The sequence below is a fragment of the Geotrypetes seraphini genome, chromosome 1 (genome assembly GCF_902459505.1).
Source record: "Geotrypetes seraphini chromosome 1, aGeoSer1.1, whole genome shotgun sequence".
In the NCBI taxonomy this organism is placed as follows: domain Eukaryota; kingdom Metazoa; phylum Chordata; class Amphibia; order Gymnophiona; family Dermophiidae; genus Geotrypetes; species Geotrypetes seraphini.
Window position 1 is genome coordinate 448482928 of NC_047084.1, and position 24150 is coordinate 448507077.

Here is a 24150-nt window from a genome sequence, read left to right on the forward strand (position 1 = left end):
AGGATGCCCTGGATCAGCTAATCCCCCCGCCTGCACTTGGCCCGGTAGAGAAATATCTCCCGGAGTTCCTGCATGTTGCCGCTTAGAACCAGCCTCTGCAGGGCAGCCGATAGGAGTCTCGCCAGACCGAGAGATCTCTCCAGGAATCCCTGCATGTTGCCACGCACAGCCATCCTCTGCAGGGCAGCCGATAGGAGTCTTGCATGCTGCTGCGTAAATCCACAGCCTCTGCAAGCAACAGATCGGGGCTTTCACCCTCCAGACGGCATGCTGCCTCTTTCAGCCAGCCTCTGCAGGGAGCCGATTGGGGTTCAAAGGTAAGTCCTATCTGCTTGTTTTTGGGAAAACCTCTGATAATCTGTTGCAGCCCCGAGGGCTCTGCCCCACCCTCCTCCCAATCTGAATTTAAGGAGAAAGAATCTCCCATGCTTCTTTCCCTTGGAGGGGACCTGCAGACCTCTCCCCCCAGTAGGAGACATGCTGCCCCAGAGTTCAGCTTATAAAGGACATGCTGAAAAAACCCCCAAAAAAAACAAAAACAACTCGATGTTTCTTTCCCTCTTGGGGTCCTGCAGAGTCTACAATTCACACCTTTCCCACCCTGCCCCCCTCCCCCTCTCATGTTGTGAACGAGGAGTCTGCCTTTCTCAGCAGGGTGCTGATATCTTCAGAGATGCGGCATGTCAGACCATGCCTCTCCAAAGGTGGGGGTTTGAAACTCCTCAGTCTAAAAAGCTGTTTGCTCTTCATAAAACCTAGGCAGAGTGCTTTTCCAGCTAGCATGAGGGACTCTGTACTATTCATGATTTCTATAGCACTGAAAGGCATATGCAGCGCTGTACAGTTTGATATACAATAGGCAGTACAGCAGCAGAAGCCCACTCAAGAGGCATTATCACTCCTCTTTCTCTGCCTCCAGGCACAGTGGGAAACGCAGCCAGGAGGACTGGCACAGATGAAGGGGTGCATCCTGCCCCTTCTCTGCAGGCTCTCCCCCCCTCTCAAGAAGGACAGAGAAGGGCGGTGGGGTACATGGAGCCACCCAACCAGTCAAGTGGAGCAGCACAAAAACCTGCGAACCATCAGGGGTGGGACCAGCAGCCACAGTTAATCCTCCTGCTGACCCACTCCTCTCTCAGCGGGCTACATTCCCCACTATGTCCCCTTTTAGAGGGAGCCACGCACAACAACATGGCGCGGTTCAGCGGCATGCCATGCACCCAAGCAACGGAGGAACAAGCTACACACCAGCCTCCAGCCACGCCCCGAGTCACCACCCACAAAAATAAATAAATATTTACTAAAAAAACAAACAAACAAAAACCCCCCCCACAAACGAGGACTCACCCCAAGTCCCTCTAGAAACTCACAGCCTTTCTCAAGATCCACGTGGGTGGACAACAAGTACCCAAGACAGAGTACTACAAGGCCTGAACTACCAGTACCAGTACTTCACGCAGGCAGTGGCGATTCCAGTCCACAAGAACCTCCTGGACTGCAGAGACAAGATTTGGCTGACTCTCTCCTCGGGGCAACCAACATCAAGGAGACTGGGATTGAAGTACCAGATCTTTCCAGCCCAGGGATTCGACAACCCGCAGCAGCCATACATGGACATTGCGGTAGCTTAAGAGAAACAGGGCAGCACGACCCCTCCCTCCAACCCCCGTCAGGGAAGGACCTGAAAAACCATGGTTTCCACGGGGAAAAAGATCTTCGAGGGCGCAATGCTGAGCGCACGAATTGCTGCGCTCCAGTTCCAGATGCGGCTTTATCAGGAGGCCAGTGAGAGGAAATAAATAAATTAAATAAAATAGAGACTCCAGCTCACACTGAGCCAGTCCACACTGGCAGCAGTCTGTGCCCCAGCGCTCGCAACAGTAATATAACTGCTACGCAAACAAGCACCGCCCGAGGGGAGGGGCATCCAAGGGCAGCCCTCTCCCCAAGACAAAAACAGAACCTTGATCACCCTCCGGCCCAGCATGATCAGATTGTCTGCGAAGGCTTGGCCCAGGATCACCATCGACCAGTGGGCCCTCAGCATCATCAAGCAGGGATTCCGAATTCGTCTCCACTCCCGCCCCCCCCTCCCGAGTGGGCGGGGCACCCTCCATCTGACGATCCAACTTTCCTGCAGCAAGGAGAGGACCTGCTTCGGCAGAATCAATAGAGGCGGTGACGAACAGAGGAGATCACCAAGGGGTTTCTACTCCAGGAACCCCCGCGTCACCATGGACAAGGACAACTCTCGTTCCTGGATCTCTGTAAGCTCAACAGATGCATACACAAGGTCCAGACGCACTCTCTGGGTACAGTCTTGGCCCTGTTACAGCCCGAGTATTGGCTAGTATCCCATGCACCCAGCCCACAGGAGGCATCATCGCTTCTAAAGCCAAGACAGATGCCTCCAGTACAAAGTCCTGCCCCTTGGACTCTCAACGGCTCCAAGAGCGTTCACAAAGTACGTGGCAGTGGCACATCCTCGCCTTCTAGGGGTGCGCGTCCTATCTTATCTTGACAGCTGGCAGCCCCGTCAACCACCATAACCCTCCTCCAAGAACTGGGGTTCCTCATCAACTACATGAAATCCCACCTGATACCCACCCAGGGGATATCGTTCATCTGGGCAGTCATCAACACCACGCAGACCAAGGCCGTCCTACGGGACTACCAGATCAACGCCATGACATCCCTGGCCCAGTGCATCCCTGCCAGCAGCTCATCATCAGCACGCTCCGGTCTTTGTTGTGCAGCACACTAGACTACTCATGTGATCCCTGAAAGGGCACCTCAGACGTCACTGGGACCAGTGTACCCAACCTCTGACTACCCACCTACTGGAGCTCAGGGCCTTAGGGAATGCCCTCGAAACCTTCAAACAGGCAGGGCAGTCCTCACCCAAACAGAAAACCAGGTGGCCTTGCACTATATCAACAAACAGGGAGGGACAGGGTCGACCTCGCTATGCAAGGAAGCTTGCCACATGTGGGAGTTCTCCAATTCCATTCAATGCCCCATCCAGGCAACTTACCTCCTGTGGAAGCAGAACGACCTGGCAGAAAGACTCAGCCACCAGCTGGATCCCGATGAGTGGTGTCTCAACCCAGCGGCGATGAAGAAGATCTTCAGCACCTGGGGCACACCGAGCAACAACCTGTTTGCAACCGAACCGAACTCAAAATACTCGACCTTCTGCGCAAAGAGATCAACCCATCGCCGTCTCAGCCCCGACGGTCTGTCTGTGAGTTGGAACACCCTAAGTCCTGCAGAAGATTCTTCAGGACAGAGCAACGGTGATCATGATTGCCCTGTTCGGGCTCCTGCAACCATGGTTCCCGTTCCGGCAAGGGATAGCGGTTCACCCACCTCTCCCCGCTCCCGATCAGTGCAGTTCTCATTACACAACGCGGGAACCTTACCCTCCACCACGACCTGCATTCCTTAGCCCTGGCCGCATGGATGATGAGAGGATGAACCTACCACAAGACGTGGAGCACACTCTTATGGCAGCCAGAAGACCTTCAACCAGAAAACGCTATGGGTTGAAACGGAGAAGGTCCCGCTACCAGTGCACAGACTCGCAGCGAGACCCCTACAACTGCCCCATACCGGACATCCTGCAGTACATACTGAGCTTATCTCAGGGGGACCTAAAATCCACTTCCATCAAGGTCCACCTAAGTGCAATCACGGCATACCACGCTGGCCTAGACAGCAAACCAGTGTCGAGGCATCCAGTAATCACAAAATTTCATGAAGGGACTGTCCAATCTGCACCCACCGGCCAGACCACCACCGCCCGGATGGGACCTCAACTTGGTGCCGCATCATCTCACCTCAACCCCTTCAAATCTTTGGGGGAGGCAGATCCCGTATTCCTGGCTGGGAAAACCCTGACCATCGTGTCTACCGACACACTCCCTCATGAGAACAGGGTGGTACCCAGAACCCACCCCCGATTCTTGCCGAAGGAGGCTTCAGCGTGCCTCCCGGCACTCTACATCTCCCCACAGGGAGGTACACTGCCACCTCAGCAACACCTCCTGGACTGTGTGCGGGCCCTGACTATGCAGCAGATTAGACAAGCCTCAATTGTTCGTCTCCTACGACCAAAACAGACCAGGACTTCCGGCCACCAAACGCAGGCGCTCGCGCTGGATATAAGAGTGCATCCCCTTCACCTATAGAAAAGCGCAGCATCAACCGCAGGTGGGAGCCAACGCCCACCAGCGCAGAACCATAGCCAACACAACGGCACTTCTGCACCACACACCAATAGGGGACATCTGCGATGCAGCCACTTGGTCCTCCATGCACACTTTCACCAAGCACTACTGCCTCGACATAGCATTCCACGCTCCAAATGCATTCGGCCGAGCAGTCTTGGAAGTGGCTCTTCCCTCCCGGGAGGGACAGCAACCACTAGCACAGCCTTGACAAACACTGATCAAGTAGGGAGTTATAAATATCGACAAACACTGTTCAAGTAGGGTGTTATAGATATTGATTAAGTAGTTCTTCCAGCACTCCTTCCTAGACTGAATGTGGAATAGGCAAGTATGAATTCTCACATGCAAGTACGATTTGTCACTGTTGACCAGTTGGTTTCTCACTGTTCATTGATTGTCATTGACCAATTTCACTGTTCTGTGAGTTAAGTAGGTCTTCCAGCAATCCTGTCTAGTCTGAATGTGGAATAGGCAAGTATGAATTCTCATATGCAAGTACGAATTGTCACTATTGACCAGTTATGAATTGTCACCATTGACCAGTTGGTTTTCTCACTGTTCATTGATTGTCATTGACCAGTTTTCGCTGTTCTGTGAGTTAAGTAGGTCTTCCAGCACTTCTGTCTAGACTGAATGTGGAATAGGCAAGAATGAATTCTCACATGCAAGTACGAATGGTCACTGTTGACCAGTTGTTTTCTCACTGTTCATTGATTGTCATTGACCAGTTCATTGTTCTGTGAGTATTATTGCTCAGTTAACACAGCACTTTATCTAAAACCTTGTTTCCACAACTTTACCTGCTTTGCCTGATTACCCTGCCCGGCTCGGCCTCCACAGCCAGGCGAGGGATGCACAAAGCGCTAAGGCGCAGGTCCAGTCGGTACATCCCTCGGCTAGGGAGTCACCCATATGTGGCTGACTCATCCTGCTTGTCCTAGGAGAAAGTGTAGTTACTTACCTGTAACGTAGGTTCTCCGTGGACAGCAGGATAGTCAGCCACACAACCCAGCCGCCTCCCCATACGGCCGACCCGGCCACAGCTAGGAACATCCTGGGGATTAGGGGGAAGCAGGGGGAAATGGGTAGGGCTCGGGCATGCCCAGTTGGGCCCGGGCACTGCACATGTTCAGAGAAAAAAAATAAAAAAAAATCTCTCTGAGCTATTGGAGAGCTTATCCGCAAATTGGGAGGTGTTGGGACAACACCCATATGTGGCTGACTATCCTGCTGTCCACGGAGAACCTATGTTACAGGTAAGTAACTACACTTTTCCTAGATTCTTAGCCTACTGCATTAACCACTAGGCTACTCCTCCACTTCCAGAATAGGTGTGTCCAAAGGTTTGCCCTGCTAATTTTCAAAGCAGAGATAAGAGTTCACTTTTGCTTTGAAAATATTTGCAAGGGAAAGGGAGAAGTGGTGTGATGTGGGAGGGGAGGGCAGTGTGGTTGTCTGACTGTCTAAATTAGATTATAAGCTCTTCTGAGAAGGAACCATCATGTTAAATATATATATATAGCGCTGTGTATGCCTTTCAGCACTATAGAAATGATAAACAGTAGTAAATAGTACACTGCGAATCTTAAAAAAACACACCAATGTTTTATTTTTCATATCTTCCACAGAACTTGGCTGATTCTTTTGAAATTTAGTGCACTGTGTCCTGAATAAAGTTGATGTAAAATATTGTAATCTAACCTAACCTTGTAGTAATATAGAAGAGCATTTTTTAGCCTATGTACATTGCACTGAATTTTCAAAATAAAATTGCTTGCCTGCATTGTTTCATTATGAAAATTGACAACTGCAAAATACACATGCTAAAATTTATGAGGCAGTCAAGCAGGGCAGAAATGATATGAATACATTATACAATCTGACATTTATTGCAGTCCCATCTTGGGGAACTGTAGCGACACTTTCCTTTCTAGGGTGGCCTGGCCTTGAACCTGGAGGTGAGTTGGCCAGAGGGGGAGAGGAGGGGGAGAGAGGAGGGGCTGCAGCGAGAGAGAGAGAGAGCTGCTTCATGTAGCCCCACCCTTGCTGGTGAAGAGGGGGGGGGAGAAAGACTGCCTGGAAGCAGGGTGGGCAGCCCAAGAATACATTCTGCATAGCAGAGATGCCAAGGTTGGTTCATCCTAAAGAGTGAGAGTGAGATTTATAATCCCAGTGAGTGGGATTTTTCAGGCAGGTATCCAGGGTATAAATCTACTATTGTATTACTTTGCAAATTAAACTAGCAATACAAAATGATATGTAGGTTTCTTTGATTTGATATAAGCTATAGGCTGCCATTGGTGTTCTACTTCTCCAGTTCACTTTTGCTACACTTGTCTATGGTGCGCCTGCAGCACGCTGATGGATGGATATGTGTGTGTGTGGTGGAGAGGGGAGGGGGGCTTCTGTATTATCCCCGCCACCCCGCACCCCCGTGCTTAGATTCGGGGCAGCTCTATTCTGCAGGCTGCTTCTTTGCCAGGGAAAGAGAATGGCGTTTCCCTGTCTTTTTCTAGGTGACACTAAACACAACTTGTAAAAATAGCTTGTTTTGTGTGTTCTCGCTCCCAGGACAACACTTTCCCCTTAACTAAAGGCTCACAGAAATCACTTTAGGATGAGTCTGCTCAGCCCTGGGCACAATCGGTGCTGTTTTCTGCCCCTGAGCTCTGGAGAGCTCAGGTTTCACAGACATACGGTACTCTCTTTTCTCTTTTCCTTCTACTTTGCACTCCTCTTTTTATTTCTGTGGCTGTCAACGCTGTAAAGATCTCCTGTCTCGTGTGCTTCAGTCTCTCTGCTCGGTAAGAGGAGGGGGTCTGTGCATGCATGTGAGTGTGTGAAGGTCTCCAACTGCACGTGTTTCATGCCTAACGTGACCATTTAATTTTTTTCCTCAAAATGGGACAGGACACCTTCCCACCCCCCACCCCGGTACCTTTTTAAAATCTTATGGCAGCAGCAGAGCGGTGCACAAGGCAGGCGTGATTTTTTTTGCATGCTTGCCTGGTTCCACGCTGCTCACTGACTGGCTGCCGTTAGTTCTCGCGGGACTCGCGAGAACTGATGGCAGCCATTCAGTGAGCGGCGTGGGACCACACAGGGCGCCGCTCTGTAGCTGCCGGAAGACATCAGGACAGGAGGCAGCCGCCGGGATTAAGGAAAGGTACTGGTTCTTCAGTGGGCCCCTGAAAACGGGACACTTCGGCATCCCGAAGCTCTGCGTGGGGACAGTGGGCCAGGCTACCTAAAAACGGGATGGTCCCATTCAAAATGTGATGTATGATCACGTTATTCATGCCTAATGCATGTGACTAGGTATCAATGAGAGAAGGAGAACTGTAAATAGAGGCCAAATAGAGACCCCCCAACCAAACAGCAACAAGCAGGGTGACAGCCAGTGGAGGCAGAGAATACTGAGGAGCTCTAGGTCCACAGTGGTTCCCAACCCTGTCCTGGAGGACCACCAAGCCAGTCAGGTTTTCAGGATAACCCTAATGAATATGCATGGAGCAGATTTGCATGCCTGGCTTCTCCATTATATGCAGATCTCTCTCATGCATATTCATTAGGGCTATCCTGAAAACCTGACTGGCCTGGTGGTCCTCCAGGAGAGGGTTGTGAACCACTGCTCTAGGAGAGGTAGCACTAGCTCAGGAACAACAGTGGCTATAGCTTGGACTTCTATTTATTTAATTAATTTTCTATACCATTCTCCCAGGGAAGCTCAGAATGGTTTACATGAATTTATTCTTTAGGGCAAGTCTTAATAACAAGATTATGAATACCTCTTTGAGATTAAATGGGTCAGACAACCCAATTAATTCTACCATCAAAATCCTGGGTGTCATCTTGGACCGAAGCTTGACTTTCGAAGACCACACTAACCTCAGGTTAAAAAATGTTTTTTTACTTTATGGAAACTTTGTACCATTAAACACTATTTTGGCTTCTTCTCTTTTCGACTGCTGGTTCAATCTTTGATCTTAAGTATCTTAGATTATTGCAATATCATATACTTTGGATCTTTAAAAAAAAACCATCAAACGACTGAACACTGCAGTCCGTCTCATCTACGGTCTCAAGAAATCAGATCATGTAAGCCCATATTACAAAAAACTACACTGGCTGTCCATGGAAGCAAGGGTTATTTTTAAGTTTGCTTGCCTTTGCTTCAAAACCATAACAGGTTCATCCCCAATCTATCTATCTCATCATTTCGACATTCCAGGCACAACTTGTACACGTAATGCCTACTTCGCTTTCCCATCCTTGAAGGGCTGTATCTACAAGAGATTCCTCAATAGAACATTATCATTCCAAGCAGTCAAATGGAATAAACGCTCTTTCTTACCAAACTTTTAGGAAGTCAATCAAAATTTATCTCTTTGACAAATTTCTCTGACTCCATTTCTACCATGATGTACTTCTAAAACACTTCCAGGAAAAATTGATTAATCTGAAAGTTTTTTTGTAATATCGCTGTCTGTATACAGTCTTTTCCTCTGTAAACCGCTCTGAACTGTTTGTGGTATTACGGTATATAAAAATAAAGTTATTATTATTATTACTATTATTACTTAAGCATTACATTATCATCACTTTTCAGGGGTGGAAGAGCAGCTGCAGGACCCCGACCAGCAGGAAGACAGGTCTTAAGAGTTTCCATTGGTCCAGCCTATTTATCTTCTTCCTAGAGCTTGGCTGCAGAGTTCCACAGCGTTCAGTTTATCCTGACTTCAGAAAGAGAAACCCTTGCTCCAGAGGGATTCTGAAGGTAAACTAGCTGCGCAGAGGGCAGTGGACTTCCCTGAGAGAGAAAGGAACTTAGGGAAGTAAGTGAAACAGCTAATAGAAAAGCAGAATTTATTTTTCTTTCTAGTGTAGTGCGAAGTTTATAATGTGGTAGGCAGTTGCCAAATGTGTGCCCTCAGAGTATGGACTCCACCTTAACCGGGATGGAATCAGGCTGCTGGCGCTGACCTTTATAAAGGAGATAGAGCAGCTTTTAAACAGATGTGGGGGAAAGTCGCCCAGGAGCGAATGGTTCAGTATGAGGTATCCTTGAAGGATACTATTGAAACACGATATTTAGGGAGCCCCAGTGGAGAGGTTTCAATAATGGTGAAAGAAAGCCAGGAGGGTTTAAGAGGAAGGCAGAGTAAAAGACTCAAATTTTCCCTGTCTTCTCAGCAGCCTTTAGTGGTCTATTATAGGAGAAGTACACTTCTCCCTCCGTATTCGCTGTGATAGGGGATTAACAGACCCATGAATACAGAAAAACCGCAAATAACTTTTTCATATGTTATTTGCTGTTCTATTAAAAACCATCATGGATATGGTGAAACCACGAATAACATGGTGGGAGACCTGGCCTGTTCCTGATGCGTGCTTAAGCTGCGTTGGCACACCAGAAGTTATGCAGCCTTCCTTATGATAGGCCAATGACTGGTGCAAGTAAGTGCGCCATGGTGCACATGCGACTGATAGCATTCTAAAAGTTGTGCATGTTGCTTAGTGACATGCCCATAGAAACATAGAAAAATGACGGCAGAAAAGGGCTATAGCCCACCAAGTCTGCCCATACCAAAATACCCGCCCCCTGACTTTACTCCCCTAGAGATCCCACGTGAATATCCCATTTTCTCTTAAAATCTGATACGCTGCTGGTCTCAATCACCTGCAGTGGGAGTTCATTCCAATGATCCACCACTCTTTCGGTGAAGAAGTATTTTCTGTAGTCGCTATGAAACTTCCCTCCCCTGATTTTCAGCGGATGCCCTCTGGTGGTCGAGGGTCCTATGAGACAGAAGATACCATCTTCCGACTCGGTATGGCCCGTGATATACTTAAACGTCTCAATCATGTCTCCCCTCTCTCTTCGTTCCTCAAATGAGTACAACTGCAATTTATTCAGCCTTTCTTCATACGTGAGATCCTTGAGCCCCAAGACCATCCTGGTGGCCATTCGCTGAACCGACTCAATTCTCAGCACATCCTTCCGGTAGTGTGGTCTCCAGAATTGAACACAATACTCCAAATGAGGTCTCACCATGGATCTGTACAGCGGCATTATGACCTCAGGTCTCCTGCAGACAAAACCTCTAAGATACAACCCATCATTTGCCTTGCCCTGGAGGAAGCATTCTCCACTTGATTGGCAGTCTTCATGTCATCACTAATGAACACCCCTAGATCACGTTCCATTGTGGTTCTGGCCAAGGTCTCACCATTTAATACGTTCGTTTTGCGCGGGTTCTTCTTACCCATGTGCATTACCTTACATCTTCTAGCATTGAAGCTTAGCTGCCAAGTTGATGACCACCTTTCCAGCAGTAGTAGGTCCTGTGTCATATGATCAGGCAAAATGCTTTTACCTACTATGTTGCAAAGTTTGGCGGCGTCGGCGAACAGTGATACCTTTCCTCTAAGTCCTTGGGTCATATCGCTTATGAATAAGGCCATACCCCACCCTCTGACACTTGCGCGCTAAGCGAGTTAGGTGCACTGTTTTATAGAATAGCGTCTAGTACCTATGTGCGTAAGTGCCAATTATTGAAGCTAATCTCATGCATAAGCGCTAAGGCTCCGATTCTTCTGGAAGTGGCGCCAGAAGATAGGCAGCAGCAGGTGCCGTACCACCTTCTAACTTAATTGGTTTAATTGCCTTTAAGCGATGCGGTAATTGATCGTGTTGTTTAAAAGCAATTAAAATTTAAAAAGACAGGTGCCTAGAATTCCGCCGCTGTGATCTCATCTATGGAGGTGCCTACTAGCACCTAAGGTCAACGGAGGCATAGTTTTGCCTAGGGTTTCCATATGGCTCCAGAAAAAGGAGGAAGGTTTGAGACTGCCATCGCTTTCAATAGCAGTAAAACCCGGATGTCTCAATCCATCCTCCTTTTTCTGAAGCCATATGGCAACCCTAGTTTTTGCCGGAAATTACCTTAGGTGCCGGTAGGTGCCTCCATAGACGCAATTCGTATAAAACATAGGTACCGGCAACATTGGACATATTAATCCTGACCTACATTTCCGGCATCTGTGTTTGACCTGGCCATGATTCTGCAACTGGCGCTGGTGCTTGATCAACATGTGACTGGTGCTGGTTTTGGGAGCGCCGGCCGACACCAGCACCAGTTGCAGAATCGGGCCCTAAGGTCCTGATTCTATAAATGGCACCTAACTTGTAGGCACTGTTGAGCACAATTGTCAATCATCCACTAGGTGCCGTTTATAAAATCACGCCTAGCAGTGTCTAAGCAGTTTTAGGCACCGGTAGGCATTGAAACCTTAGGCACACTCCCATTTATAATCCAAAAATCAAGGTAAACAACCCCACGACAAAAGGAAGAAAGTGGGGAAGGAAACGTACACATCAAAATATCATGTATCCTACACAATATATATTGCATGGAAACTCAGCTACTCCCCTTATACTGATATTCTTAGCGACCTGGTAAACATCCATATTTGGTTTTTAACATTTTATTATACTTAATAAACTCTGCTTTAGCTCAGGTTGATGTGTACAGTTCTTTTTGCCTTAAATGTTCTTCTATCCTATCACAAATATATTTCCCCCTTTCCTTCCCCTTTTGTTTCAATCAGTCTGATTGTATTTGTATTTTGTAATTATTCAATACGCTTGTATGTTCATTTAAAATTTTGTACCCATTTTTTTTTTTTAGTTCGAATATTTTATTGATTTTAGTATACAATAAATACAAAAAGAGAAATGTTAACGAGGCAAGATACCAACAAGTTGTACAAGTAGGTAAAAATTGGGATTCATACAATAATATTTACGTAATACAACAAGCAGATCTAAGCCTATGTATAGAAGAGGAATGTCGACAAATCGTGCAACCATAGCTACTAGAGTGTTTAAGGTACAGAGATACACAGATACAACGTGACTATAATCCAAAAACCAGGTCTAGACATGAGCCATAACATGTGAGGGTTTCTGTTGTGGAGGACAGTTCTTATCTCAATAACTGAATGCCATCATCCGATATTGCAAAAGGTGTGGACCGGACTCGATATCTTAACATTGGAGCACATGGATCTGTGCTTTTCTGCTATAACACTTTTGTATTTTGCTGTGAGGCATACCGTGTTCCACAATGTAGTATAATTTGTCTGGGATAGATCCTTCCAACAGTGTAGTATGTTTTTGAGGGCCAGAAAAAGAAGAATGTTAAGCAATCTCGCATTATGATCAGGCAACAATTGGCAGAGTTCATGGTGTCCCAAAATTATGCGCGGAGTTATGGGCTCTTGTATATCCAGAATAGAGGAGATGGTTTCCCAAACTTTATTCCAGTATACAGAGGTGTGAGCAAGCATAAATCATGTGTATTAGCGAACCCTCTTGAGAGGTACAGTACCAACACGTTGGAGAAAGACCATTTGAAAGCTTGGAAACCTTTACTGGAGTCCAGTGTGTTCTATGTAGAAGGAAGAACATAGACTGAAGTACTCCAGCTGAGCGAGATGATTTGAACATGGTAATCCATACGTCCTGCCATTCCACATCTTCCAACGAAAGGCCTAAATCTTCATGCCAAGCGTTCATCATGGAGGTTAATGATGGAGTAAAAGACTTTTGCATAACAGGATACCATCGTGAGGCTATTCCTTTTTTGTTATTATTAATTAGAGATGTCTGCGAAAGTAGAGCTGAGGTATTTTTTAACTTCCCGATATCTTGAAAGATAGCAGACAGACAATGTCTCAATTGTAACCAACGATATAGTGTTGATGGTGAGGTGGACTGTAGTGTGCTTGTAAGTCCGTGAAGGAGATCCATTGAGAGTTCTTAATTAAGGCCTCAAGAGACCAGATATCACATTTCTGCCACAACTTCCAGTTAAGAGTTCCAATTTTGTACCCATTTTTAATCTCTGTATACCACTTAGGAATTAGATAAGCGACTGAATCAAATGTTAATAAAACTTGAAACTTAATAAACTCCGCTTTATGTCAGGTTGATGTGTACGATTCCGTCCCTACTTTCTTCCTTTTGCACTCCCATTTATGCCAGGGCTCTTTTGGCCTAAATAAGTGCACCTAAGTCAAACCATGCCCAAAACCCGCCCCCTAACCACACTTACTTTCTGCTAATTTTTAAACATTGCTTTTAAATAGCGCTTTCAATACTGCATCAATTAAGCCTAATTGAATATTTAAGGGGTCCTTTTCACTAAGATGCACTAGCCATTATAGCACGCGCTAAACGCTAACGCATCCATAGACTATAATGGACACATTAGCATTTAGTGCTTGGTAATATTTAGTAAAAGGACCCCTATTTTAATCTAGGCGCCTAACTTCAGGTGCCGTTTATAGAGTCTGGGTCTAATATTCTATAAACTAGACACCAGTTTATAGAATTCCCTTTTTATTATTTTGCAGCAAAGATATCTTAGGTATGTTCTACTGAGATCTGTGCATCAGTTATCTGTTCTGAATATATTAATTCCCCTCCCCCACCCCCTTTTTACAAAACCATAGTTCGATTTTTAGTGCCTGCCACGGTGATACCAGCTCTTTTTTTTTTTAAATTCTTTATTCATTTTTATAACTTACATCAAGTGTAACAAAAAGTAACATCATTTTAACTTAAATATATCACTTGAAATTCTATAATTAATCATGCTCAATATATTTTATCCCATTCCCTCCCAACTCTTCAATATATCATAACACATATATCATATATTAAAGATTTTCCTTTCATTCAAAGCACCTAGTGAAATTTCAAAAAATTCCCCCCCCCCCAATTATTTCATTTGTACTAACCAGGGAAATGATATTTATTCATTGTAATAATTTGTTAATGACCCCCACACATCTTGAAATTTATTAAAATTTCCTTTCCGAAGAGCTAATGTTCTTTCCATTTTATAAATATGACACATTGAATTCCACCAAAAACTATAGGAATTCTATAAGCATTGGAGCTGTTACTGCAGCTGCTGGCGCTATAAACGCGCTACGGTTTTGTAAAAATGGGAGTTTATTTGCTTTGCAAGTAATTATTCTTTGTTTGTCTTACTTGTTTGTTCATGTTTCATGTTCTTTTATTATTCCTTGTGATTTTATAGTACTGATGAGAGCTGTCAATGATTAGGAAGATATGCACGTTTTAAAATAAAATCTGTGTCTGTATGTGAAGCAATAGAGCCCCTGAGGATTTGAACGCTGACTTCCTTCGCTTTCAGCTTATAGCTCTAACCACTGGACTGCTCCTCCGCTCCAATTTCATTGAAAATGGATGGAAAGTCTCACTGTTGCAGGACAGAATTGCTTGCCTAATTGACTTTAATGGAAACTAATGAAACAAATGAAATGAATCATTCAGTATCGGAAAACAAACTGAATGAGTGATAAATTCTAAAATGAACATAAGAATTGCTGCTGCTGGGTCAGACCAGTGGTCCATCATGCCCAGCAGTCCGCTCACGAGGCGGCTCTTAGGTCAAAGACCAGTGCCCTAACTGAGACTAGCCCTACCTGCGTACGTTCTGGTTCAGCAGGAACTTGTCTAACTTTGTCTTGAATCCATGGTGGGTGTTTTCCCCTATAACAGCCTCCGGAAGAGCGTTCCAGATTTCTACCACTTTCTAAGTGAAGAAGAACTTCCTTACCTTTGTACGGAATCTATCCCCTTTTAACTTTAGAGAGTGCCCTCTTGTTCTCTCCACTTTGGAGAAACAAACTGAAAATGTTTTATCATGCACATCCCCAATTATTGATAGGCCCTATAATAATAATAAAAAAGTTGAGCTTCTAAATTTAGGTTCCTAAATTTGTGTCCTGTTTTCAGCCTAAATTCTCAACTGAGAATTCACTTTAATTTAGGAGCATAAAGGTTATTGGGGTAATAATAATAAAAAGAAAAGTCTAAAAAGTGTCCTAAGTAGCTACTTGAACGATCAAAAAGCCTGATCGTCCAAGTACCCATAACCAAAGCTGGTTTTTAGACGTATCTAAAACCAACTTAGGCCTTTCCCCTGCCTCTAGATGCACAGAGAGAAAAGAGGCGTGTTTAGAGGAGGGGAAAGGGTGGGCGGTGGGCGGGAGGGGGCCGACCTACACCTAGGTGTACAACAGGTATAACCAAAACCTTAGGCAGGTTGCCTAGTCGGCACTTATAAGTTTTTGACTTAGACCAAGTCAAAACGCGTTTAAGTGCCGAAAACGCAACCTGCCTACCCCTCCACCGCAAGCATAGCGGCAGGAAAGATGCCTCATCTCCCCTACCGCGATGCCATCACTCCTCTACCCGAACTGCCGCGACCCACAGCAGGAGAGATGCCCTATCTCTTCTGCCGTGGGTCGCGGTAGTTTCGGTAGAGGAGTGATGGCATCGAAGTACGGGAGATGAGGCATCTCTCCTGCCGCGATCCATCACCCCCCCACACACACAACATCGGGGCAAGAGGGAACCCAAGCCCTCTTGCTCCGCCGATTAACATCGGGCCAGGAGAGAGCCCAAGCCCTCCTGGCCCAGGCGACCCCCTACCCCCCACTACATTACGGGCAGGAGGGATCCCAGGTCCTCCTGCCCTCAACACAACCCCCTCCCCCCAATGCCCTTCCCAGAACCCCCGATCGCCCCCCCGCCGACCCTCGACCCCCCCAGCTGACCCCACGACTCCCCCACCCCACCCCCTTTCCTGTACTTTTTCAAGTTGGCCGGACAGACGGGTGCTAAACCCGCCCGTCCGGCAGGCAGCCGACTCCAGAATGGGTCCGGATTGGCCCAGCCATCCCAAAACACCGCCCACAGGTGGGGCCTAAGGCGCCTGGGCCAGTGGTACTCACTTAATGGTATTTGTGGTACACAAGTGAGTTTTATGTTATGTTATATAGCCTTAGAGGTGGAATCACCCATGGAGTCTTGAGCTGGTAAAGGGTGAGCCTTTACCCCAGCTCCTATTAGCTGAAATGGATTATGTAGCTGATGCTCTATATGACATCATCCAAGTCATGAGCAAAGTTTTGGCTTATTTAATCTCAGTCCGCTTTGTATCAGGCAATGTCCAGAACCCAACGGTCTGATGAGATCTGTTCCCATTCCCTCCAGAACGCTAACATCTGGCTGCCAATGCGAGGGGATGAGGCCGTCGACCTGGCATTATTGAAGATTTTTGTTAACTGAGCTGCCATGGGAGCCCAAGGGTTGTTGGTACCTGTAGTTGCCAAATCTCTGTCTGGATCCCTGGGAAGAGTAACTAAAGAAAAATTGGTGAGGTCTCTGAGAGGAACAAAAATTGCCTCTACTGCCCCCGGCAGAATGCCAAACCCTGCTGTCTGGAACAGATTTGTGACGGTGATCCGCCTTTGCCAAAATCATCTGTCCTTTTTCTTCTTTTAATAATTTATATTCCGCATATCCTACAATTCTATGCGGATTACAAATTATTCAGGTACTAAAGCATTTTTCCCTAAATGTCCCAGCGGGCTCCCACTCTAACTAATGTACCTGGGGCAATGGGGATTAAGTGACTTGCCCAGGGTCACAAGTGCGGGATTTGAACTCACGACATCAGGGCTCCAAGGCTGTAGCTCTAACCACTGCACCACACACTCCCTGCCCTTTGAAGGGTAATCTGCTGAGAGTGGCCTTAGAAGCTGAATCGCCCACCCACTGGCTAATCTACTCCTTCCATAATCACATGAGGACAGGCGTCTCCCAGCTCTGAAGGACCGCGCTGCAGTCTGGTATGACAGGCCCGTGCCATGGATGAGGCAGTTGCTGCTGCTTTGATACCCAAAGTCAGTGCTTCAAACTGTCTTTAAGGACCATGTCCACCTTACATCCTGGGATTCCATCAGCATCACTCCTCCCTTACTAAGAAGGGAGGAGTCACTTGTGCAACTGTGGAATCCACTTTCAGCTGCATAAACAGCTATTGAAAGTCTGGAGTCATAGGATAAAGACTAGTCATAGCTTTGGCTATGGTTGCCAAACATCTGGATTTCCCCCGACATGACCTCCTTTTCGAGGACATGTCCGGGGGTCTGGATGGCTTTTCAAAACCTGGCACTTTGTCCAGGTTTTGAAAAGCCTCCTCTAAATCATATTGGGCAGGAGGAAATTTGCGCATGCATGGATGCCATGCGATGATGTCGCACGCACGCACATGTGTGTGCGACATCATCGCGTGGCATCTGCGCATGTGTGGATTTCCTCCTGCCTGACAAGATGGATTTCATGGAAGGGAAAAATGGGGGGGGGGGAGAGAGAGAGAGATGGACTTGGTGGAGAGGAAAAATTGGGAGAGAGCAAGTCGGACTTGGTGGAGGAGGGCAAAATGGGAGAGGGAGAGATGAACATCTCTGAGATAGCAGAGGGTGGAGGAGAGATAGGGAAAGGGGGCATGGGGCGGGACTGGGGCATAACGGGGTAGGGATGGGTAGAACTGGGTAGGCCTGGGGGCAGATCTAGGGGTCCAGATTTTACTATAGTAAAATCTAGCAACCCTAGCTTTGGCTACTTTTAGGGAGTCTTCTACTACGGTAATCAGTGACCAAGGAGGTGATGTCCAGATGGGCTGGAAAAGGTAGTCTGCGAGATAGTGCCGCTCATAATGGAACACTGGGAAGTGAGGGTCCAAGGGTAGATATTTAGCGGTGTGTAACTGGAGAGTACCTCTGAATAGGCCTCTGTGCTACTATCCAGTAGTGCCAGTATGAAGCATTGCCGAAATTCTGTGCTCAAAGACCTCAGCACAAAATACCCTTATGTGTGGTTATGACCAGGTACAATGTACAAACCTGCCCTCCTGGAATCCACACTTGGGATAGAACCCAATCCATTTCAGGGTCATAAAAAGGCTATTTAGGAATTCCAATTGTATCGCCCTCTATACCATGCTCTCTACTAGCTGATATATATACTCTTCAGACAGAAATTGTATTCAATATCAACATTCAGCTCCCTTTCTATTTCAAGCTATAGCTGAGTAGGCTCCTCCACCAATTCCCTAGGTATGATTTTATCTGTCTACCCCACTCAAGGCTCACAAAACCAAATATGCTCAGAGGATTCCAAATTAAAATCCTCCCATTTTCCCAAAGAGGCCTCTACCTAATGTCACACTTGCAGATAATCATAATAATCCCTATTAACCAATCCAAATTCTTCTTTAAGGTTAGCAAAACTTTTACTTAACCTCCTTGCTTTCAATATGCCTAGACATTTCTCGCCTCACTTTACAGATACCAAGTTACCCATATCCAGAGAAAAGTTTTTATTCCCATATATTGTCATTGCCTGGTCGCTCTCTAGTCTGAATGTCCTTGGTCTGGGTCACTGCCTGGTTACTTTCTGGTCTGAAAGTCCTGGGTCTGCCTCTCACATGAAATCCATCAATCAGTGCCTTCAGGAAGGGACATAAAAGCCTTAAAGTTCTGGGATAACCAACTGGAGGCCCTATAATAGTCACAGTGAGAAAATGTCACCACCCACTTGATCTCACTCAGAATTTACCTCCCCAGGATTCCCTTACTCTGCTTTTGGACATAGCCAGGGATTAGGTATCTACCTCCATGTTCTTCCATGGCTAAATCTTCCTCCCTCAAGGGTTCCCAGCACACCTCTTCATCCCCCCCTCACTCAGCCACTCCACTACTAGTCTTCCCTCTCTTCTCTTGAGCCTCCATCCTTCTAGTCATTTCCATAGGAGTATTCTTGGGTCTTACACACTCCTTTTTCCTTTCCCTTCAAAGAGGTGGCCTCACCCAGGATTCAAGGGGCCTCCATTGGGATTTTCTGCTTACAGAGAGGTAACAAAGAGGGCTTTCATGGGAAATGGGGAGGATTCCAAGGTATTCCAAGGACGGGGTAGGTAGAGTTTCTTCTCCTCGACCCAGGATAGGGCCCTTCATTACAGTGTGTTACCATCGCCAAGCTTGATGAGTCAAGCTCATGGTAGGTTCTTTGCCCCTCCCAAGCAATCTTGTAGAAACTGTATACAAAATATACAAAATAACAGGAGATAGGGCTTAACTAACTGAGTCTCTAAAAAGCATCTCTATACAGTGATGTATTCCTCAATCAGTCTACAGCATGTCTCATTAAACAACACACATCATACAACCGAAGGTCTGGCAATCTTAGCTCTCCATCATCTGGCCCCCATTTAAAGCTTTAAACTTTATTCTAGGCTTCCTATCTCTCCCTCACAAATTAGCAATCATTTTAGACCAGTTATCAACATAAATCTTGGAAACCACTAAAGGCAGATTTTGGAAGGCATAGAGCCATTTTGGCAGAACCATGATTTCTCTAAGATGCACCCTGCCTATGGGTGACAGCAAAATGTTTTGCCACTTAGTTAATTGCATCTCTATCTCATAAAGAATAGACTTCATATTTAGTTTACAAAACTCCCCTAAATTCCTTGGCAAATTTAACTCCAAATATCATACGGATTCCTACACTCATTCTAAAAGGCAATATCCTGGCCACTAGATTAATTTTACTGATTAAATCCAGGGCTACTTTCAGCATAGTAAAGGCACCAAATCCCCTCAACACTTGGGAGGCTTTTGAAAGGGATTCAACAGGATTATGTAACATGACTAAAAGAGCCTCAGAAAATAAAGCTGCTTTCAAAGTTTAACCCTGACCTCACCCCCAACCCCAATATACATGGTAACTAATTTCTGAGCCAGGGAGAGTGAACATTCCAGTGACCTTGCCTTGTCCCTCTTGTCTTTTTCAGACCACTGATGAGAGAAGACTATTAACCAAAACCCTAACTCTAGAATTATTTTTTTTTATTTATTTCCCATATTTGCAAAACTGCCCTTTGGAGCAAAGAATATCAAGGCTGTTTACATTTTTAAAAGAAGCATGGGAGAGTTTGAACTGAAGCTTTCTAGAATATCACACTTTCAATTGTTTTCACTACTCAATGGACCTTTTACTCCTGGCGGAATTCTGCGCAACTGCACAATGCAGAATTCCCTTTACCCTGCGCAGAATCTCAACCTGAGTCAGCATCTTCAGGTTGTGTATTGGCAGCAATTCATAAGAAGCGCCATCTCCGGATCAGACCTTCGGTCCATCAAGTCCGGCGATCCGCACACGCGGAGGCCCTGCTAGGTATTCACCTGGCTTATTATATAGCCAACCATATCTTTATATGCCTCTCTCAAGGAGATATGCATCTAGTTTGCTTTTGAAGCCTAGGACTGTCGATTCCGCAATAATCTCCCCTGGGAGAGTATTCCAGATGTCAACCACTCTCTGTGTGAAGCAGAACTTCCTGACATTAGTCCTGAACTTGCCCCCCCTTAGCTTCATTTCATGTCCTCTTGTCCGTGTCAAATTGGACATTGTAAATAATCTTCTCTGCTCTATTTTGTCAATTCCTTTCAGTATTTTGAAGGTCTCAATCATATCCCCACGCAGTCTCCTTTTCTCAAGGGAGAACAATCCCAGTGTTTTAAGTCGATCCTCATATTCCAGTTTCTCCATACCCTTCACTAGTTTAGTTGCTCGTCTCTGCACCCTCTCCAGCAGTTTTATATCCTTCTTTAGGTAGGGAGACCAATGTTGGACGCAGTATTCCAAGTGGGGTCTGACCATTGCCCTATAAAGCGGCATTATAACTTTCTCCGATCTACTCGAGATTCCTTTCTTTATCATGCCCAACATTCTATTTGCCTTATTTGCCGCTGCCGCGCATTGTGCCGACGGCTTCAGGGTCCTATCTATCAGTACACCCAGATCCCTTTCTTGTTCACTTTTCCCCAGAGTTGCACCTGACATTCTGTACTCGTATTCCTTATTTTTACTGCCTAAATGCATTACCTTGCATTTCTCCACGTTGAACTTCATCTGCCATTTCTCCGCCCATTTTTCTAACCGACACAAATCGCTCTGGAGTTCCTCACTGTCCTCCTGCGATCTGATTGCCCGGCAGAGTTTTGTGTCGTCTGCAAACTTGATGATCTCACTGGATGTTCCATTTTCCAGGTCATTGATATAAATATTAAAAAGGATCGGCCCAAGCACCGAGCCCTGGGGCACACCACTAGTCACTCTCTCCCAGTCGGAGAACTTCCCATTTATGCCCACTCTCTGCTTTCGGTTTTCCAGCCATTTGCCTATCCATCTTTGTATATCTCCCTCTATGCCATGGCTTTGTAGCTTCCTGAGAAGTCTTTCGTGTGGAACTTTGTCAAATGCTTTCTGGAAGTCCAAGTATATTATGTCCACCGGCTTTCCACTATCAATTTGCTTGTTCACGGTCTCAAAGAATTGGAGTAAATTCGTCAGACACGATTTCCCTTTCCTGAATCCATGTTGACTGGGTTTCATCAAGTCGTGTGTGTCCAAGTGCTGAACTATGCTATCCTTGATCAGTGATTCAATCATGCTGCCTGCCGTTAACCCGGAAGTCTCTCTGCGGCAGAGGGGAGGTTTCTGTGCTAGCAACAGGCAGCATGTGAAAGTCACTGCTGGTACCGTGACTCAAAGAAGCAAGCCTTAGAGTACAGGAGAGGAGAGGAAGGAAAGTTGGTGGCATGGGGGAAGGAAGGGGTGAGAGGAAGGAAAGTTGGTAGCACAGGGGGAGGAGAGGGAAACATGTATGGTGAAGGAGAGGATGAAATTGCACATAATGGAGGAGAGGAAGGGAGAGATGATGCATGGAGGGGGAGAGAGATTTGACATAGGGCATTATAGTGGCACGCGCAGGGCCGCCATCAGGGCAGTACTACCAGGGGGTGCACAGGAGAGAGAGCTGAACGGGGACGATGGGGGACCCGCAGGGTTAAATATAACTCGAGCCGCGAGGCTCATCTTCTACTCCAACTGCCCTGCCGCTCACACAGCCGATCGGAAATCTTCCCCGACGTCAGCGCTGACGTCGGAGGGAGGGCTTTGCTTAAGCCCTCCCTCCGATTTCCGATCGGCTATGTGTGCGCGGCGGGACAGGCAGGAAATAGAAGACAAGCCTACGCGACTCGAGCTACATTTTGCTGAGAAAGTTGCTAAGATGGGCTGGGAGGCAAACGGGGAACACAAAAGGGGGAGGGAGTGCGTTTTGGACACAAGGCATGAACTTGGGAGAGAGGAAGGGAGGGAAAGAGATGCTGAGGTGGGGGAGGGAATGGGTTTTTGGACACAAGGCATGAACTTGGGAGAGAGGAAGGGAGGGAAAGAGATGCTGAGGTGGGGGAGGGAATGGGTTTTTGGACACAGAAGGCATGGACTTGGGAGAGAGGAAGGGAGGGAAAGAGATGCTGAGGTGGGGGAGGGAATGGGTGTTTGGACACAGAAGGCATGGACTTGGGAGAGAGGAAGGGAGGGAAATAGATGCTGAGGTGGGGGAGGGAATGGGTTTTTGGATACAAGGCATGAACTTGGGAGAGAGGAAGGGAGGGAACATAAGAACATAACATAAGAACATAAGAACTGCCATCTCCGGATCAGACCCATGGTCCATCGAGTCCGGCGATCCGCACACGCGGAGGCCCAGTCAGGTATACACCTGATGTAGTTTTACCACCCATATCCCTCTATGCCTCTCATAAGGAGATGTGCATCTAATTTGCCTTTGAATCCTAGCACAGTGGATTCCTTAATAACCTCCTGTGGAAGAGCATTCCAGGCGTTCACCACTCGCTGCGTAAAGCAGAACCTCCTGACATTTGTCCTGGACTTGTCCCCCCTTAGCTTTAAACCATGTCCTCTTGTCCGTGTCACGTTGGACAGTGTAAATAATTTGTTTTTCTGCTCTATTTTATCGATGTCTTTCAGTATTTTGAACGTCTCTATCATGTCCCCTCGCAGCCTCCTCTTCTCAAGGGAGAACAATCCTAGTTTCTTGAGTCGTTCCTCATATTCCAAGTTCTCCATACCTCTTATTAGCTTCGTTGCTCGTCTCTGCACCCTCTCCAGCAGTTTTATATCCCTCTTTAGTTTGGGAGACCAATGTTGGACACAGTATTCCAAGTGTGGTCTGACCATTGCTCTATAAAGCGGCATTATGACTTTCTCCGATCTGCTCATGATTCCTTTCTTTATCATTCCTAACATTCTGTTCGCTTTCTTTGCCGCTGCCGCGCATTGTGCCGACGTCTTCAGGGTCCTATCTATCAGTACACCCAGGTCCCTTTCTTGTTCGCTCTTACCAAGAGTTGCTCCTGACATTCTATACTCGTGTTCCTTATTCTTACTGCCTAAATGCATTACTTTGCATTTCTCCACGTTGAACTTCATCTGCCATTGCTCTGCCCATTTCTCTAACTGATACAAGTCGCTCTGGAGTTCTTCGCTATCTTTCTGCATTCTGCTGAGGTGGGGGAGGGAATGGGTTTCTGGACACAAGGCATGGACTTGGGAGAGAGGAAGGGAGGGAAATAGATGCTGAGGTGGGGGAGGGAATGGGTGTTTGGACATAGAAGGCATGGACTTGGGAGAGAGGAAGGGAAGGAAAGAGATGCTGAGGTGGGGGAGGGAATGGGTTTTTGGACACAGAAGGCATGGACTTGGGAGAGAGGAAGGGAGGGAAATAGATGCTGAGGTGGGGGAGGGAATGGGTTTTTGGACACAAGGCATGGACTTGGGAGAGAGGAAGGGAGGGAAATAGATGCTGAGGTGGGGGAGGGAATGGGTGTTTGGACACAGAAGGCATGGACTTGGGAGAGAGGAAGGGAGGGAAAGAGATGCTGAGGTGGGGGAGGGAATGGGTTTTTGGACACAGAAGGCATGGACTTGGGAGAGAGGAAGGGAGGGAAATAGATGCTGAGGTGGGGGAGGGAATGGGTTTTTGGACACAAGGCATGAACTTGAGAGAGAGGAAGGGAGGGAAAGAGATGCTGAGGTGGGGGAGGGAATGGGTGTTTGGACACAGAAGGCATGGACTTGGGAGAGAGGAAGGGAGGG

General features: G+C 46.7%; 1 protein-coding gene across 1 annotated transcript in view; it reads left to right on the forward strand.

The window, feature by feature from the left end:
• Positions 1-8895: 8895 nt before the first annotated feature.
• L1CAM (L1 cell adhesion molecule) overlaps positions 8896-24150 on the forward strand; it is a 310192-nt gene continuing 294937 nt past the window's right edge. Inside the window, exon 1 of the mRNA XM_033920778.1 lies at positions 8896-9009. The gene's annotated coding sequence lies outside the window, so the exon portion shown is untranslated. The remainder of the gene's footprint in view (positions 9010-24150) is intronic.